The sequence below is a fragment of the Eubalaena glacialis genome, chromosome 1 (genome assembly GCF_028564815.1).
Source record: "Eubalaena glacialis isolate mEubGla1 chromosome 1, mEubGla1.1.hap2.+ XY, whole genome shotgun sequence".
Taxonomy (NCBI): Eukaryota; Metazoa; Chordata; class Mammalia; order Artiodactyla; family Balaenidae; genus Eubalaena; species Eubalaena glacialis.
In genome coordinates, this window is record NC_083716.1 from 230,382,261 (window position 1) to 230,400,141 (window position 17,881).

Sequence of the window (17,881 nt, forward strand, 5' to 3'; positions counted from 1 at the left end):
ACAACCATGACTTCTTTTTAAAGTTTTTATTTTATCTGTTTTAGAAACTATTTTCAAAGGCTGAAGGAGAAGGAGAGTATCTAGATTCTTCTCTAAGTACTCAGGCAAGACATAATCTTAATTCTATTACAGTGTATCTGGAAAACGTCATCCAAAAAAAAATTGTATCATTTATCTTAAGTAAACCAAGGATTAAAAAAATACATATTTAAATTGTAACCTAGATAGAACTTTGAGGTTTAATTTTGGTTTATATATCAAGGATTTCCTTTCATACTGGAGCTTGCATATCCTTTTTGTGTATGGTATTTTTAGTTTACATTGATATAGCTTATGTAGTTTTTATCAATATAAACTTTAGATATACATCTATCTTTTATATTTGTATCTTGCATTTTGAAGACATATTAAAAAGTAGAAACAATCTCCATTATATTACCTTTTACCCATATCAACTGCTCTGTAAATGTTTATTAATTTATTCAACTAAATTAATACTTTTTCTTTTAATTGGTTAACTCTACTGTTTTCTCTTCAGTTTTAAAGGGTATGGGTTCAGTTACATATCAAAGAGTTCATTTTCACTGGTAGGGAACATATCCCATTACCAGGCATTTTGTGGAATTTATACCACATAGTAAATTTTAATTTCCTTTAGTCTAGGACAATTTCAAGGTATAGTGGAAATAATGAACTGGAAACTCAACAAGCCTGTGTTTAAATCACCCCGTTTCATTTTACCAGCTAAAAGACCTTGAATAAGTTATATAATTTCTCAGAGCCTGTTTCTCCACTTTTTAAATGGAGATAATAATATTTACAAGGTCATTTTGACATTATACATAGTGGTGAGCACATAGTTCTTGCTCAATAAATATATTTTCTTCCTATTTCCTCACATCCTGGGGATCAGCCAATTACCTGTTTATTTAGCCTTTTCAAATGATCTTAATTTATTCTTTTTTTTTTTTGAAGGAATTTTTTTTTTTTTTTTTTTTTTTTACTTTTATGTATAGAAAACTCAATACTGTATACTTAGCTCAGTCTGATGGCCAGTTCTTTGACCTTTGCCTTTTCCAGCTTGGCAATGCAAGCCACCAACTTTGGACCCAGGATGTTGCCTCCTCAGTGATGGCAGATTTCATCATATCTGTCATTGTAATTGGTCCTAATAGCTTCCACCAGCTTAGCCTGAGGTCCTTTGTCTGCTGAGTTAACTTGTGTGAAGGTGACAGTGGTACAATTCTTCCTGTGGAATGGATCTCCAGCCTGGCCTTCCCTTTTCTAATGTGGTAGGGAACCCCCATCTTATGCCACAGGGCAGGCAGGAAGACAACCAGCTCGATGGGATCCACATCATTTGCAATCACCACCAGCTAAAGCTTCTTCTCCACCAATGTAGTGACAGTATTAACCCCTGCTGGAAGGATAGGTGGCCCCTTTGTGGGGACATCCCCTTTGCTGGCAGTTTTCTCCTTAGCCTGAGCCAACAACCTCTGCTTCTTCTCTTGCTTCATATCTGGTCTGCACTTGTGGGCCAGCTTAAGCAGTTGAGTAACTCTTTGGTGGTCCAAGGCCTGGGTGAACTGGTTAATCAAGGGAGGCACTTTCAGCCACTTATACAGGATAGTTCTTTGCCGCTGCAGCCAGATGTGGTCAGGCCATTTGACAAAGCGGGTGAGGTCCCTTTTGGGCTGATGTCCTGTCCTGATACGTAAAGGGCAACACTATGAGTGATGCTCAAGTTCCTTGTCAAGTTCGTGTTTAGGACCACTCAGAAGGGTATAGGTGTATCAGTGACCTAGGTGGTTTAAGATGCCATCACAATTCTGAATTATTCTTAAATTTCTTAGATTGAAAAAATTCTGGTGGATCTTTGAAAACTATGTCAACACACACTTGCCAACTTAGAGCTGCTCCTCAAAGTACAGGCAGACCTCATTTTATTGGGCTTTGCTTAATTGTACTTCACAGATTGCATGTTTTTTACAAATTGAAGATTTGTGGCAGCCCTGCATGGAGAAAGTCTATCAGTGGCATTTATCCAATAGCATTTGCTCATTTTGTATCTCTGTGTCACATTTTGGTAATTCTTGCCCTAACCTTTTTCATTATTATTATATCCTATGATTTTCTAGAAAGAAAAGTAAAAAAAAAATTCCTACAAAGAATCAGGAACTCAAGTGACTTTAGACTCCTCAATAGCAACAAAAGGAACAACAAAACAATGAAATCATGACTCTACAATGCCAAAGAAAAGTTAATTCCAACTGTGTATTCTATATTCCAACTATCTATCATCTGCCAGGGTAGCATAAATCATATAATCTTAATGCAAGTTCCCAAAACATTTACTTCCATTACATTCTTGCTAAAGGGGCTACTGGAAGATGATTTCCACCTTAAAAAAGAGCAGACCAAGAAAAAAGATGATGAGGGATTCATAACAGAAAAGATACAACCCAGGAGGGAAGTGATGAAAGTCTTCAAGATAATGGTGGAGGGAGATCTCAGGGAGACAACTGTGCCCCAGACATAGACATTCCTGGAGCAGTGTGACACAGGGAACAGACATGTGGAAGGCTGTCCACTCCATGCCCTCTGTAGAGATGCCATCTTTAATCTGATCAAATTACTGGAGGATGTGCTCCACACCAAGATAGTAAATCAAGAAAGAGCAAGGCATAACATCCAGAAAACAGCATCAAACTCCAGATTAGTAAATTCCAAGGACAATAGTTCAGATAAGATGTAACCTGATGATAGCGTGCAGAAGACCTGGAGCAAAACCAGCCCAGAGAGAACAAAGAAGTCTCTAGGAGAAGAAAAGTCTGGGTAGATCAACTGATCTCATTGACCTTACGGAGAACTGTCTTATGGAGCTATTAGGAGGTCAGAAGAATTAGCAAGAAGTGCAAAGATAACCTGATAAATGAAAAAAACAAAACAACTACTTCAATCTCAAGAAAGACAGAAAGTAAAGAAGGAAAACATCATAATCCACTGGATGTTCGACTGTGAATAATATTTGCAAAGGCATCAAAGAAACACTGGATATTCATTTAACTAAAAATTATAATATAAATCTATTAGGAAGGGGGTAAAGAGAAGTTGGGGTGGGATGGCAGTGTAAAAGAGCTAACATAAAAGGAAATCAATATGAGATTATATGCACATATGATCTAGATGGATATCTGTATGTTCCAATAGGGACTTGCGGAAGAGAGGAGAGAGAAAGAGAGGAGGAGACCTGGGAGCTAGCGGGCATGATGTCCTCCCCTCGAACATAAACTTCACAGAGCATCAACATCAGACAACGCCATTCTGTGCCTGTGATGGATCAAAACATAAACAAGACCACTCCATAATCACATCTGAACACAGACAGAACATGAGGATTGTTCAAGCCACAGAATAACCAAACTCCCCCTTCCTGCTTAATATGAGTGATCACTGCCTCTTTACTCTTCAGCTCTAGCCTCACTCTAGTCTCCCCTTCTTCAAGATACAATTTATGATGATAGCCATAGAATTGTCCCTGCTTGCAGATAGCATCCAATCCAGAGCAAAGACCCACTTCCTTAAACCTTCCCTCAAATCACCTAATACAAGCTCAAATCCTGTGAGTTTAATTAACACCCTCTTACTCGGACTTCCCACAGATGGTGTGGGGTCTCCCTCATGACAATGAATAATAAACCAACTCTTTCAACCACAGGTGTGTTCCTGGTGGTCTTTGGCGGGCGAGCCTTTACTTATAGGAAGTATGGCGAGGGAAACCACTGGGTTTTTTTAAAATTCTTTTTGTACTTTTGGACATGTGAAAGTATATAGGCATGCTACTTTGATAAAATACAAATTAATTTTTAAAAAGCTTATCACACGTTACTTACCAAGGTGGGAAAGCATATGCATATGCTGGCTGATGGGGGGAGTGTAATTGTTTTAAGAGGTGTCATCTTAAGAAGAAGGTCCAATAATTTCCAGTGATGCTGAAAATAACTGGAACGATAACAATCCTCCCTGGTCCATAAAGGGCAATCGTTTTAGACTCTGGGTCTGGTCAGCAGCAACAGGAGGGGTTAACCTGTAGGAGAATTGAAACTGAATCCCTTTCACTTGCTCTGCTTTGCAAAGATCAGATATTAAGGGAAGAGAAAAATGAGTATGGTTATTCCACAAAATTTGGATCACTGCTTAAAATAAGCTTGCAAGTATTTATTCATTAGTGATCCATGAAAATAAAGTATACACTTTAAAAGCCTAATTTAACATGTCAAGCATTGGATGCACAAAGAAATGGATACAGTTTAAAAGTATCTGGTATGTGGCAATTTGGGTTAATCTCTAATTCACACTTTGTTTCTAAAAATCCACCTACTTCTGTGGCTAATGTTAGTGGTTTCTTTTAATTACAGATTCTGATTCCTGGAGGTAATTAGAATGGCCCGATATTTTTTTAGCTGACATTAAAGCCTCTCTTAAATAACAGAGGGAAAATAGAGCCACCCAGCAACATAATCATGATCCAAATAATCCCTAAAAGTCTTCGTAGTATCGAGGCGCATGAGTCAAACAGAGTCACAATTTTTAAATCTTCCAGGATGTCATAAACAGACTTTAAGGGGAAAATCCCAAACATTAATTTCAATCATCCAGTTTCAATAACTTTCAACACATCGTCAATCCTGTTTTATTTATTCCCCCCGCCCACTTCCCCTATACCCCAGAATAATTAGAAGCAAACACAAGACACCATATCATTTCATCTATAAACATTTAAGAAAACACCTATAGAAAGATAAGAGCACTTCTTTTTTTTAAGCATAAACACGATATCGTTGCACAAAATCACCGCCAGTAAACTTGTAATATCCTCAAATACCCAGTGTTCATATTTCCCCCAAATATCTCATAAATATTGTCACATAAATGTTTATACAGTTCATACTTTTGAATTGGGATTAAAAAAATTCCACACATGGCATTTGGTTGGTATATCTCATAAGTCTCTTTCAATTCTATCAGTCTCTCCCTCTTTCGTTTTCCTGGTTGCGATTTATTATTTGAAGAAACCGGTTTTTTCTCTTGTAGGATTTCCGTACTCTGGATGTTATTTTTTGAACCAATGTAGTTTTTTTTTTTTAAATGTTCTCTCCCCCCACACACCCCTCCAAGACTTTAAGACTTTTTAAAGGTTAAGATTAATCAGTGGATTCGGGTGTTGTCAGCTTGATTCATCCATTATAAAGGTTTCCATCTAATGAACGCTGGAGAGGGTGTGGAGAAAAGGGAACCCTCTTGCACTGATGGTGGGAATGTAGATTGATACAGCCACTATGGAGAACAGTATGGAGGTTCCTTAAAAAACTAAAAATAGAGTTACCATATGGCCCAGAAATCCCACTACTGGACATATATCCAGAGAAAACTCTAATTTGAAAAGATACATGCACCCCAATATTCATAGCAGCTCTATTTACAATAGCCAGGACATGGAAGCAACCTAAATGTCCATCGACAGATGAATGGATAAAGAAGATGTGGTGTGTACACACACCCACCCACACACACACACACACACACACACACACACACACACAATGGAATACTACTCAGCCATAAAAGAGAATAAAATAATGCCATTTGCCGTGCTATTCCCGGCTTATCTTGTCCATTTTATGTCCCAGACCTGGAATCAGCCATTCTCCATGGTGTTTCTGTTTCTTGTGGAGACAAATGACATTTAAAAATCACAATCTGGATTCAACAGGTGTTCCTTGCTACAGATTGACCATTGTTTCCATGCTTTTTTAGTGGACGAAGATAAGCAAAAAAATCATAAAAATGTATCCTGAATTCATATTATTATTTCCAATTCAGATTTAGGATTAACTAGTTTTTACTTCATTTTGATCTTATGTCTTTTTTCCCTTATACTGAAAATCTTGGTTCCTAATAGCATTAACGTAATTACTTATTTGCTATATCGTGTGTGCGTGTGTGTGTGTGTGTGTTTCAGATTCTCTTTTAGAGTCATTTATATTTACATGTTTTAGAGTCATTTATATTTACATGTTTAGAGTCATTTATATTTACATGTTTAAATATATTTAATGATATATGACAAACCAGCTAACTCAAAGACATATGTGTGTGTGTATATATATATATATATGTATATATATACACATTCCTCCTGAAGTCTAATTTTACAGAGATTCCAGATAAGGAGCAGAAACCTCATTTCACAGAGAGGTTATGGCATAGAAATTTTGTCATTTCTATGAAAAAAATTAAAAGTCTGAAACTAGATAAAAGATACAGATGTGCCTGTCCAGATCCCAAGCTGGATGACCAGGACTGGTGATCTTTTCTCCAATTAAAGTGAGAGGGACAACAAGGTTAGGAAAATTCAGAGTAAAAATTTTTTAACTGTCTTGAGAAAGATGGCAAGTGAGATGGGTATGGACTATTCTCAGTGATGTCTGAAAATTTCAGAATTAGGTGTAGTAGAATGAGCTAGCTGAATAGAGAGTAGTAGAAAGGGGATATTTGACATTGAGATTGAGTGGTGATGGTACAATATCTAGGATATAACACTTTTAGTGCAGGTCCATGGGATGGTGATTGGAAAGGTACTAGGGCTAAAGAAGTCAAGGAAATGGGAATCCAGGTTTGGGTGGATCATCTATGTAGGTATTGATATCTTTAAGCTGGGGTGTGATCAACTCAGGGAGTGATTCAATTGAGATGTAGGAATAAAGTGTTAGAATTTCTACTTATACCTGACAATATCCTTTCAAGATTCCTTTCTAGTGCATGTCTTATGTTGTACACTATAGTACAATACACTTTGTAGAGGGACTGATTTACATGAACAAGCAGCCAATTAAAGATTGGAGCTGACTGGACCCTGCAATCTCTTCATAGTGGCTAAATTATACTCCATGGTATGGCTATGCTACCATAAATGTAACTCATTCCTTCTTAAGAGAATATTTGGTTTGTTTCTAATAAAAACAAAAATAAACAAATGGGACCCAATTGAGCTTAAAAGCTTCTGCACAGCAAGGGAAACCATCAACAAAATGAAAAGACAACCCACAGAATGGAAGAAAATATTTGCAAATGATACAACCGACAAGGGATTAATGTCCAAAATATACAAGTAGCACATGCAGCTCTATGTCAAAAAGCAAACCACCCAAACAAAAAATGGGGGGGAAGATCTAAATAGACATTTCTCCAAAGAAGACATACAGATGGCCAAAGAGCACATGAAAAGCTGCTCAACATCACTAATTATTATAGAAATGCAAATCAAAACTGTAATGAAGTATCACCTCACACCAGTCAGAATGGCCATCATCAAAAAGTCTACAAACAGTAAATGCTGGAGAGGGTGTGGAGAAAAGGGGACCCTCCTACACTGTTGGTGGGAATGTAAATTGGCAAAACCACTATGGAAAACAGTATGGAGGTTCTTTAAAAAACTAAAAATGGAACTATCATATGATCCAGCAATCCCACTCCTGGGCATATATCCAGAGAAAACCATAATTTGAAAGAATACATGCACCCCAGTGTTCATTGCAGCACTATTTACAATAGCCAAGACATGGAAGCAAGCTAAATGTCCAGAGTCCAGAGTAATAGACAAAGAAGATGTAGTATATATACAATGGAATATTACTCAGCCATAAAAAAGAATGAAGTAATGCCATTTGTAGCAACATGGATGGACCTAGAGATTATCATACTGAGTGAAGTAAGTCAGACAGAGAAAGACAAATATCGTATGATATCACTCATATGTGGAATCTAATTTTTAAAAAAGAGATACAAATGAACTTATTTACAAAACAGAGGCAGACTTATAGATATTAAAAACAAACTTATGGTTACCAAAGGGGCAACGTGGAGGGGAGGGATAATCAGGAGCTTGGGGTGAACACACGCACACTACTTTATGAAAGATAGATGACCGACGGGGTCCTAATGTATAGCACAGAGAACTCTACCCAATATTCTGTGATAACCTATATGAGAAAAGAACCTAAAAAGAATGAATATATGTATGTGTATAACTGAATCACTTTGCTGTAGACCTGAAACTGACACAACATTGTAAATTAATTATACTCCAATAAAATTAAAATATTAAAATTCAAAACAAATATTTGGTTTGTTTCCAATCTTCAGTATTATAAAAATGGTAAAATAAACACCTTTCTTACATATGTTTCTGCATAGCTATTCAATTAGGAAAAATTCTTAGAAACAGAATTAGTGGGTGGAAATTTATGGATTCCAAAGGTATATTATTAGCTAAATTGGTACATATAATTGGAAAAAATAATACTTATTGCCAATATATCACTGAAAATGCTAATTGACTTTGTATTTTATGAAAGTTCTTATCAAGTCATAAATAAAAGAAAATTGATTAATATGAGAAAGGCAGAGAAAAAATTTCATCAACACAAACACTGATGTACCTGACTTTAGGAAACCTAGAGAAATAAATATTTTGTGTCATTGATTCTACTTTTCATTTTTAATGATTCCCACTTTCCTAATATTTTCTTCTATGTATTTATTTTGTTACATAGACTTATTTGTGTGACTCTACTAAGTGGCCGATTTATGTCTCCAGAATTATGGAAATTTCACTAAGCAGAACAGAAACAAGAAACTGGCTTTCCATTTGCCACTCTTTTTTCCCATAGTATCTGGGAAGAAAGTACCATAAAAGGTAACACGAGGTACACCTTGTCAAATTCAAGGTAGCTAACTGATTCCTTAAACAACAAGAACAAGTACCACCAAAAGCCCTCAGTCGCATTTTTATTTTATTTATTTATTTTTTTTACTATTTTGCCATTTGATTTTTTACTTCTTGACACTGGTCAATGTTACTACATAATTTCAATTTATTGCTTCAGTTTCCAGATCTGGAAAACTCAAACGAGATTTAGTTGGAGAATCAAAGACATTCAACGTTAATATCAAGCTGACTGCTAACAAAATTGTCAGAAATGGCGTTTCCTATAGAGGAGGAACCATTCCACTCATCCATGTAATAGAATGAGAATTAGCTTCTGTTTATGTCTTTAATTAGGCATGTTCTCTTCTTCCAGACTGACAATGCACAAAAGACAAAACAGAAATCTGATCATGCAGATGAGAACAGAAGAGTGCTTTTTGAAACATATTAACCAAGCGATGGAATTTCTGTGGTTAAAGTCATAAATGGTCCCCAGAGAAGCCATTGATAATCGCCGTTTTGACTGAATGGAGTCCTTCAGTCAATGCATTCTGTTTTAGTTGTTGTCTTTTCTTTTCTTTTTTTTTTTTTAATTACCTGATTCACTGTTTTTGTTGTGGTCCCATGAGGCTTTGCCTTCTCCTGTGGAATTTTCTTGAGGAGAGTCTCCTGAGATGACATTTCTTCTAATTAGATTTCTTGGCTGTTAGAGATTATTATGCTAGAAAACCCCCATTCTTTCCTCCATCTTCCCTTCTCCATTACTACTATCCTGTTCTTGTGTTTTTATTTATGCAAGATGCAAGCCAGATGTTATATTAATAAGAGAGCTGATTTTCCTCAAGGAGCTATTCATTAGCATAGAATAGAATTGCAACCCTGTTGCAATTTCTGGGAATTCTTTAAATTCTTCCCATACTTTTTTTTCATTTTAAGTAGTAAATTTTGGAAGATACACTTGAATTACGTCTGTTTACTGTGAATGTTGATGGAGATTTGGAGTTTTCACAATTAAATTTTAAAATTGAAGAGAGAATTAAAATCAGGAACTGTATCTTATAAACATAGGTAGCATATCACATTTGATGTGTGTAAACTTTTTGAAAACTTAATTAAATGGAACAAAGGTGCCATATCAGAGCAAGGGAGTATCTTACACAATGAAGTCCAGATCCTTTGTTATTTGAGATATATATGTTAAAATACATAGAATTAGATGATATTTTTATTTCTGTCACAAATGCTATTTTCTTAAATGAATAATATTAAAACAAAAAATAAAGTCTTTCTTATACCCTTCAGATGAATACATCTTCTAGGGCACAAAAATATTTTTTTTAAAGACCACAGTTAAATTCATTATGATTCCAAAAATAATCTCTTAAAACAGACATGAGATCCTTAAACTACCAAACATCCCAGGAACACTCAATAAAAGTTTTGGAAATCTTTTTTACATCCTCAGAAGACTTATTTTGTGTCTTCTTTCCTGGCTGGTTTAGGTTCTGTAACTTAAATTAACTGACCAGACAAAAGAGGTCATCTGAAGTCCATGACCACAAGGGTAAGACTTGAACCTGGGGAGCAATGCAGTACTTCTCCCTTCCAACAGGTTTTTCAGGAACTCATAACCTGTGTGTATTGTTCGTAAGTTGAAGCACCACCTTGGTTTTTATGCACAGCATATTTTTAAATCAAAATGTATGGACAGCCCCAGCAGACACTGCTTGCTCCTCTAGCGCTATAGCAGGTAGGAGTCGATAAGACTCATCCCTGACTTAATTAAGCCAACTCTAGTCGTAGTTATCTGCAACTAAAAATAAAGTCCTCACTGTCTCAAGAGCTACCAGACTTTTTATCTTAGGTCTGGTTGTGCTAGCAACCACAGAGGCGGGGTGGACACTCTCTTTGCTCATCATGGGCCCTTCCATAGCATTATCCCTTGGTCATCCTTAAAAACCTCAGCTTTTTTTTTTTTGATTTGATTTGATTTGATTTGATTTTTTAACATCTTTATTAGAGTATCATTGCTTTACAATGGTGTGTTGGTTTCTGCTTTATAACAAAGTGAATCAGCTATACATATACATATATCCCCATATCTCTTAAAACCTCAGCTTTGACCTCCTGTCTGTCCTCCTTAAACACTTTTTGCTTTCCAGGACTCTAAACTCTGCTGTTCTTCCTACTTCACTGGCTGCTCCTTCTCAGTCTCCTTTGCTGATTTGTCTTCATCCCTCTGACCTCTTATTATTAGAGTCCTCCAGAGTTCAGGCCTTGGACATCTTCCCTAACTACTGCATTCCTTTGGTACTATCACCCTGGCCCATCTTTACATGCTGACTCCAAAATTTAGACCTTCACTCTGTACTTCTCCCCTGAACTCCAGACTTGTATATCCCATTGGCCACTCCACACTGCCACTCCAGTGTCTACAGGCTTTGCAATAACATGCGTTAAACATCACCTGACTGCTCGCATTTCTCACCTCCTCCACTGATGCCACCCAAGTTCAAGTTATGACTATCTCTCCCTTGGACAATTACAATAGACTCCCAACCAGTCTCCTTAAGGATCTATTTCTGTCCTGCAGTCTATTCTCGACACTAGAGCCAAAGTGATCATGATAAAAAATAAGATAAATTATGTCACTCATCAGTTCATATCTTCCCATATCTTTCCAGCTCACTCAGAGAGAACCCTGATATATTTACACTGACCAAGAAGACCTGACCTCATCCACTGGGATTTTGCTGACCTGAGCTCATATCCTCTCGCCCCTCACTTGACTTCAGTCACACTGGCCTCCCTGATGTTATCCAGATGCCCCTTGCCAGGGATTCTCCCACCTCGAGTCTTTTGTTCATGCTTCTTTCTCTGCCTGAAGCGTTTCTCTGCCAATGTCTATGTGGCTTGCTTCCTCATCACCATACCATCCTACTTCATTTCTCTTCAACACACTTGTTGCCATGTGGTGTATCAGATGTTTCATTTACTTATTTTACTTATTGCCTGCCACCCCCCACACACAAAAGTTTAAACTCTGTAAGGGCAGGAATTTTTGCCTTTGTTGTTCACTGATGTATCCATATCCCCGAAAATAGATGACACAAAATGACATAAAATGACAACCTAGAGCATTCCTTGGTTGTGTATTCAGTGCTATGGTGGACAAATATACAGAATAACTGCCTTCAAAAGAATTATAAGAAGTTATATTCTACTTTGGGGCTTTAGACACATCTGTATATAACACAAACAACCCAATGTAAGGACAACACATAAAATAAGAATCACAATTGCTTCTATATCACTGCTATCTTTTGAGACAGGACATATATCAATAAATACATCATTCTAAAACCTATTTTTTTAAAAGCAAGTTCCAACTCTATTCACTTGTCAGGAACAAATTCACACATCAACATACAGGTTGACCACAAAATAAATATTTATTCAAATTTAATTTATTCAAACAGTTATTCAAAAAGCAGATTCTGTGAGCCTCTCATGTACCAGACACTGCCCCAAAGACATAGGCTCTAATTGTGCATGAGAAGGGCCAGTAACTTGCACTTACAGAGCTTATCATGATTTACTTGGGCTTTGACCTAACAGATGAAGGAAAACTGGAAAGTTTTCTTTGTTCTTGTATGCCACAGAAGCATGCTTCCCCTTATACCTGGAATTCCTTCAACATCTATTTGCCAAATATTGGTAAGTTATATGAGGAAAAGGAATAAGGGCACAGGGGCAGTGAAAGACAGTTTGCCTATTTCATGAAAAGTTAAATATATACGTATCATATAACCCAGGAGTTTCAGTCCAGTAGACATGAAAGCAACCACAGAAAGACCTGTACATGGATGTTCAGAACAGCTAAATTAGTAATATCCAAACACTGGAAACAATCCAGTGTCCATCAACAGTTCAATGAGTAAACAAACTGTGGTACATTCACACAATGGAATAATAATAAGTAATAAAAAGGGCAAACGATTGATGCATGCAACAATTTAGGTGGATCTCAAAATTGTCATGCTAAATGGGAAAAAAAGATACAAAGAGAATGGTATAATTTCATTTATATAAATTCTAAAAAATTCAAATGAATCCATAGGAACAGAAAGCAGATCATTGCCTAGAGACATGGATGAAAGAAAGTGAGGACTGCAAAAGGGCTCAAGGAACCTTTTAAGAGAGATGGAAGTATTTGTTATCTTTATTGTGGTGGTGTTTTATGGGAGTATACATCTACCAATGTTCATCAGACTGTGCTCTTTAAATACGTACTTTTCGTTGTACAAAAGTTATACCTCAATAAAGTTATTTTTAAAAATAGACATACCATACAATTTATCAAAAAAGAATTGTGGAACCACATCTTCCTCCCAGAAAAAGCACTGGCTCAATCACCTAGCGGTGTTTGGTACATAGTGGTGCTAAATGCTAAATGCAAAAAATAGATATTTATAAATAACTGTTAGCACTTACATAATGCTTCCTATCTATCAGTAACATTTGTTAATTTAATTAAGCTAATAACAAGTCTATAAAGCCATCTTTATTACTAAAAAAATTTTTAAAAAATACTGTACAATTGTCCTCTATTTTAGGTTAGGACACTGAGAGCCTAGCCCTCAAGGTTCTCCAGCTGGTGAGTTGCAGAACTGAGACTCCAATGCATGCAGTCTGTCTCTAGATGCATGTCTTTAGCTCCCTCAGCATACCACCATAGAAGAAAGGAAAGAAGGAATTAAAGAACTCAGAGAAGAGAGGCTTCTCTGTGTGTTTGGCAGTCAGAGAAGTCTTTTTAAAAAGACAGGATGTTTGCTGAGCTTTGAAAGATAAAGAAGCTCTGGAAAAGGAAGAGAGTAGACGTGCATCTCAGACAATGTAGATGCTGCCAGGCATGAAAGGGCCTGAGAAGGTATTTGTCCAGTTTCTGGTGACATTCTTTACAGAGTGAGTTAGATCAAATTCCAGTGACATTTTATCTTATAAATATTGCATGCAGGCTAGAAATAACCAGATCAGTGGCGAAGAAGGACAAGGGGAGGTGATTTCTCCCCTGACAGAGATCCCAGGGCAGGAAAGGAACAGAAGATGGAGATAGAGCTGTTTAATGATGAATGCGGCAATCTTTTTCTTTAATGTACAATATTATATGACTGAGAAAAGGGGAAATGATGAGCCTTGGCTTCTCATACCGCCAGGGAAAAGGAAATATTGCTTTCACAGGGTCATGTGCCCACACCAAAATTGGTTGTCAGAATTAGGATTTAATAACAACAAAAATATTGCTCTTGTGATTTGACCATGGTGGTGAAGATGATGTTAACCAGACATCCAGGAGAACAAATACAGTGCATACATTCACAACTAAAGAAACCAAGAGACGTCTTTCACACCAGAGAACAAACTATGAGGAAAGGGCAGGCAAAGGAAGGGAAGGTCACACAAGGTTGCTGAAGAAGCAGAGAGGACCAGACGCAGATCTTGAGAAAGCTCACAAAGCAAAACCAACAACTGAAGAATGGAAGGAGGAGAGCAGACTTGTGGTGGAGGTGGAAGCTGCCCTGAATCCATGCTGATACAAAGAGGATAAAAGAAAAGTGGACAGTAAGAGACGTCACGCAGATACACCCTATTTGTAGGAAGCGGTCTGCCAATGGAGAAGTGAGAGGAGACATACTCTGCGTGATGAACAATGCTGCTGCAACCGATCTGAGTGATTGGGAAGAATAGCACTAAGTTCACTCTCATATAAAATTATACACCATAAAAGAATTTCTGCTAGCCCAAAACATGGCTATTGCCCTTATTTCCATGAGCCTCCTGAAAATGGTAGGTCTAGGAGGAATTTAACTTATTCATATATGTGCAATGATCAAAAAAGTACCCGCCTAAAAGTGTATTCAAAATAATTCTCAACAGACTATTAGTGAAGGAAATTCAGCAGCACATTAAGAGTACAATAATACAAAATAATCTAGTGGTCTTGATTCTGGTAGTATAAGTATGGCTTACTGATAAGAATATATTAACATAATTCACTATAATAATTTGTTCAAAAGTAAAAATTTTAACACCCATTATTTATGAGAAAAAAACTTAAACCATGGTAAGAGAAAGATAAGCCTTTAATATGTCTTTATCAAACTAAAGGCCTGAATTATACAAAATGAGAAGCAGTGGAAATTTTCCTCTTAAAAACTGAGACGACCACTATCAATGGAAAAAGAATTGAGGTATAAAAATTGGAAAGGATATGGATACAAGTATCATTAGTTGCAGATGATATGATCATTTACTCAGAAAACTCAAGAAACTCAAAAAATCATTAGAAGTAATCAAATCAGTAAAATCTATGTATCGGTAGCTATATCTATATCATATATTAAAACAAGAACCAGTCGGTATAATGAAAGCAACAGTTACAAAAAAGAAAGTAAATTATCAAAGACCAAATGTTATAAGAAATATGAAAACCCATATTAAGAACACTTTAAAACACTATTTAGGTACCAAAAGACTTAAACAAAATATATACCATAATCTTAGATAAGAAAACTCAATGTCATTAAGCTACCAACTCTTTCTAATTTAACCTGTGAATTTATAACTTTCCCAAGAAAATGACTAGGCCTTAAAAAAATAGACAAGCAAATTCTAAAGTTGATATAGAAAAATCAACAAGGAAAAATATCCACATAATATCTGAGTGAGGTTAATGAATGGCATTATAAAGCCTAATTGATTACTCTAGTGTCTTATTGTGAATGGATAGATAGATCAAAGAAAGAATATATAAATAGAACCAAATACATGAAGGATTTTGTTTTAGGGTATTTCTATCAGTAGAAAAAATAGAAATTATTTAGTAAATGGTGATGAGGGAATTTGTTAGCCATCTAACCAACACTGAATCACTGTATCACTCTGCAATAAAATTCAGATGGACCAAAATTTTAAGTGTGAAAAGTAGAACCATGAAACTACAGTTTGTGTACTAGTAGAAAAGGCGTTTCTAAATCAGATACAAAATCCAGGAAAAATAATTGGAAAAGCTGACTATTTGAAATATATAAACCCGAAAATGTCTACATGGTAAAAATTATCATAAAGACAAAAATAAAATATAGAAAAGTAATAAACTATGGTCTTTAATGTTTAAAGCACATTATGCTAAGTGAAATAAGTCAGACAGAGAAAGACAAATACCATATGATTTCACTTATATGTGGAATCTAAGAAGCACTAACAAACAAAAATCCCCTACCTCCTAGATACAGAGAACAGATTGGTGGTTGGTAGTTGCCAGAAGGGTGGGTGAAATGGGTGAAGGGAGTCAAAAGGTACAAACTTCCAGTTATAAAATAAGTCATGGGATGTAATGTACAGCCGGGTGACTATAGTTAATATTACTGTATTGTATATTTGGAATTTGCTAAGAGAATAAATCTTTAAATTTCTCATCACAAGAAAAAATAATTTTGTAACTACATATGGTGATGGATGTTAACTAGACTTATTGTTGTGAACATTTCACAATATATACAAATATTGAATCATTATGTTGTACACCTGAAACGAATATAAATTTATATGGCAATTATACCTCAATAAAAAAAATTTTTTTAAAGCAATAAGGTATGGCCCTTAACGTTTAAAGAACATTAATACAAATCAATACAAAAATTTCAAAATGTCTAAGTGAATAAATAATTATATATAGTCTTTGGTTGACCCATATGCCATTCTAAGTGCTCTACATTACATATACTATCTCACATAATTTCCCAACAATACTACTACTGTACAATACTACTACTATCCCATTTTACATATGAGACAAGAAGTTAAGTAACATGCCCAAGATGACACATATATTGAGTGACAGGACTGGTACTTGAATCCAGGAGAATTGTATTCCAAGTTCAGAGTTTGACCACCATACTATGCTGTCTCACCATGATATAATAATTAGTCTTATAATGAGAATGAGGCAGCTCCCCAGCTAGCAGTTGGAACACTCCTCAGGATGTAAATTTAAATGGAAAGGGCAAAGTTCAGAATATGTATATAGATGCCACCATTAGTGTAAAATAATTAATGGACTATAGACACACACATGTATATACTTACTTTGCACAACTTATTCCTGGAAGTATACTGAAAAAAAAAGACCTGGTACTTGGAGAGAGAACTGGGTAGGTAAGGGTATACAGGAGTAAGGGGGACATTTTGCTGCACGCTGCTCTATGTTTTTGAAAGTCGTGCCATGTCATGTATTAACCATTGAAAAAAAATGAAATATTTTTCTAAAATAACACATATTTAGTGTTTAGTGCACTGCATGGCTTATTGCAATCACACTCTTTGTAGTGAAAGTGCTTATAAAGAGTGAAATGGCCCAATGTTTACACATAGACAGAGAAGGCTTGAGCTGAACGGCTGTTAACAGCATTTTAGCTTTCCCCCAGTAGCACAAAGCCAGTTCAGAGCTGGGTCTAGAGTAGACAGTGAATAAACACTACCCAGGTGCCAGAAAGCTCAGTGCCCAACTTAAAGCTGGTCACACTAACTCCCTTAACCCTTAAGTTGACTCATTTGGGTTTTCCTTTTTCCCTTGGTTCTCACATTCTGTGTCTACTATATTCATTTTACTGTTATTTCCTATGTTGTAAACTTCAAATCATTTTGGAGTGACAGATAGACTATTCATAGTTAGCATATACAAAAGCATAATTTTAAATGTTTGCTTACCAAAGCATTTCCATAAAATGGAACAAGAGAATTTGTTGCTCTCACCAGGCATCGGCACTCAGACTTTCCATTTAACTTAGTGAAATCACTCACCTGTAACAGTCTGTAACTTGCTGTTTTTACCAAAGCATTTTGTTTGTTTCCAGTGTTTGTGAAATAGTAAATCAATTCATCTCCCTGAACATGAACTCTAAACTAAATGATCGACCAGTGTGCTCCTTAAAGCTTAACTTGGAAATGATCGTCACTTTCTAAAACCACCACAAAATAACAAGAACCTACCTTAATGCAAAGGCGGAAATGTAACGAAGGCTTTGTGGTGGTGCTATTTATGAATCGCTT

The 17,881-nt window shown here is 36.0% G+C and overlaps 1 pseudogene; it reads right to left on the reverse strand.

Annotated features, from left to right (window-relative positions):
* Positions 1-1,035: 1,035 nt before the first annotated feature.
* LOC133092062 (large ribosomal subunit protein eL8-like) overlaps positions 1,036-17,881 on the reverse strand; it is a 78,900-nt pseudogene continuing 62,054 nt past the window's right edge.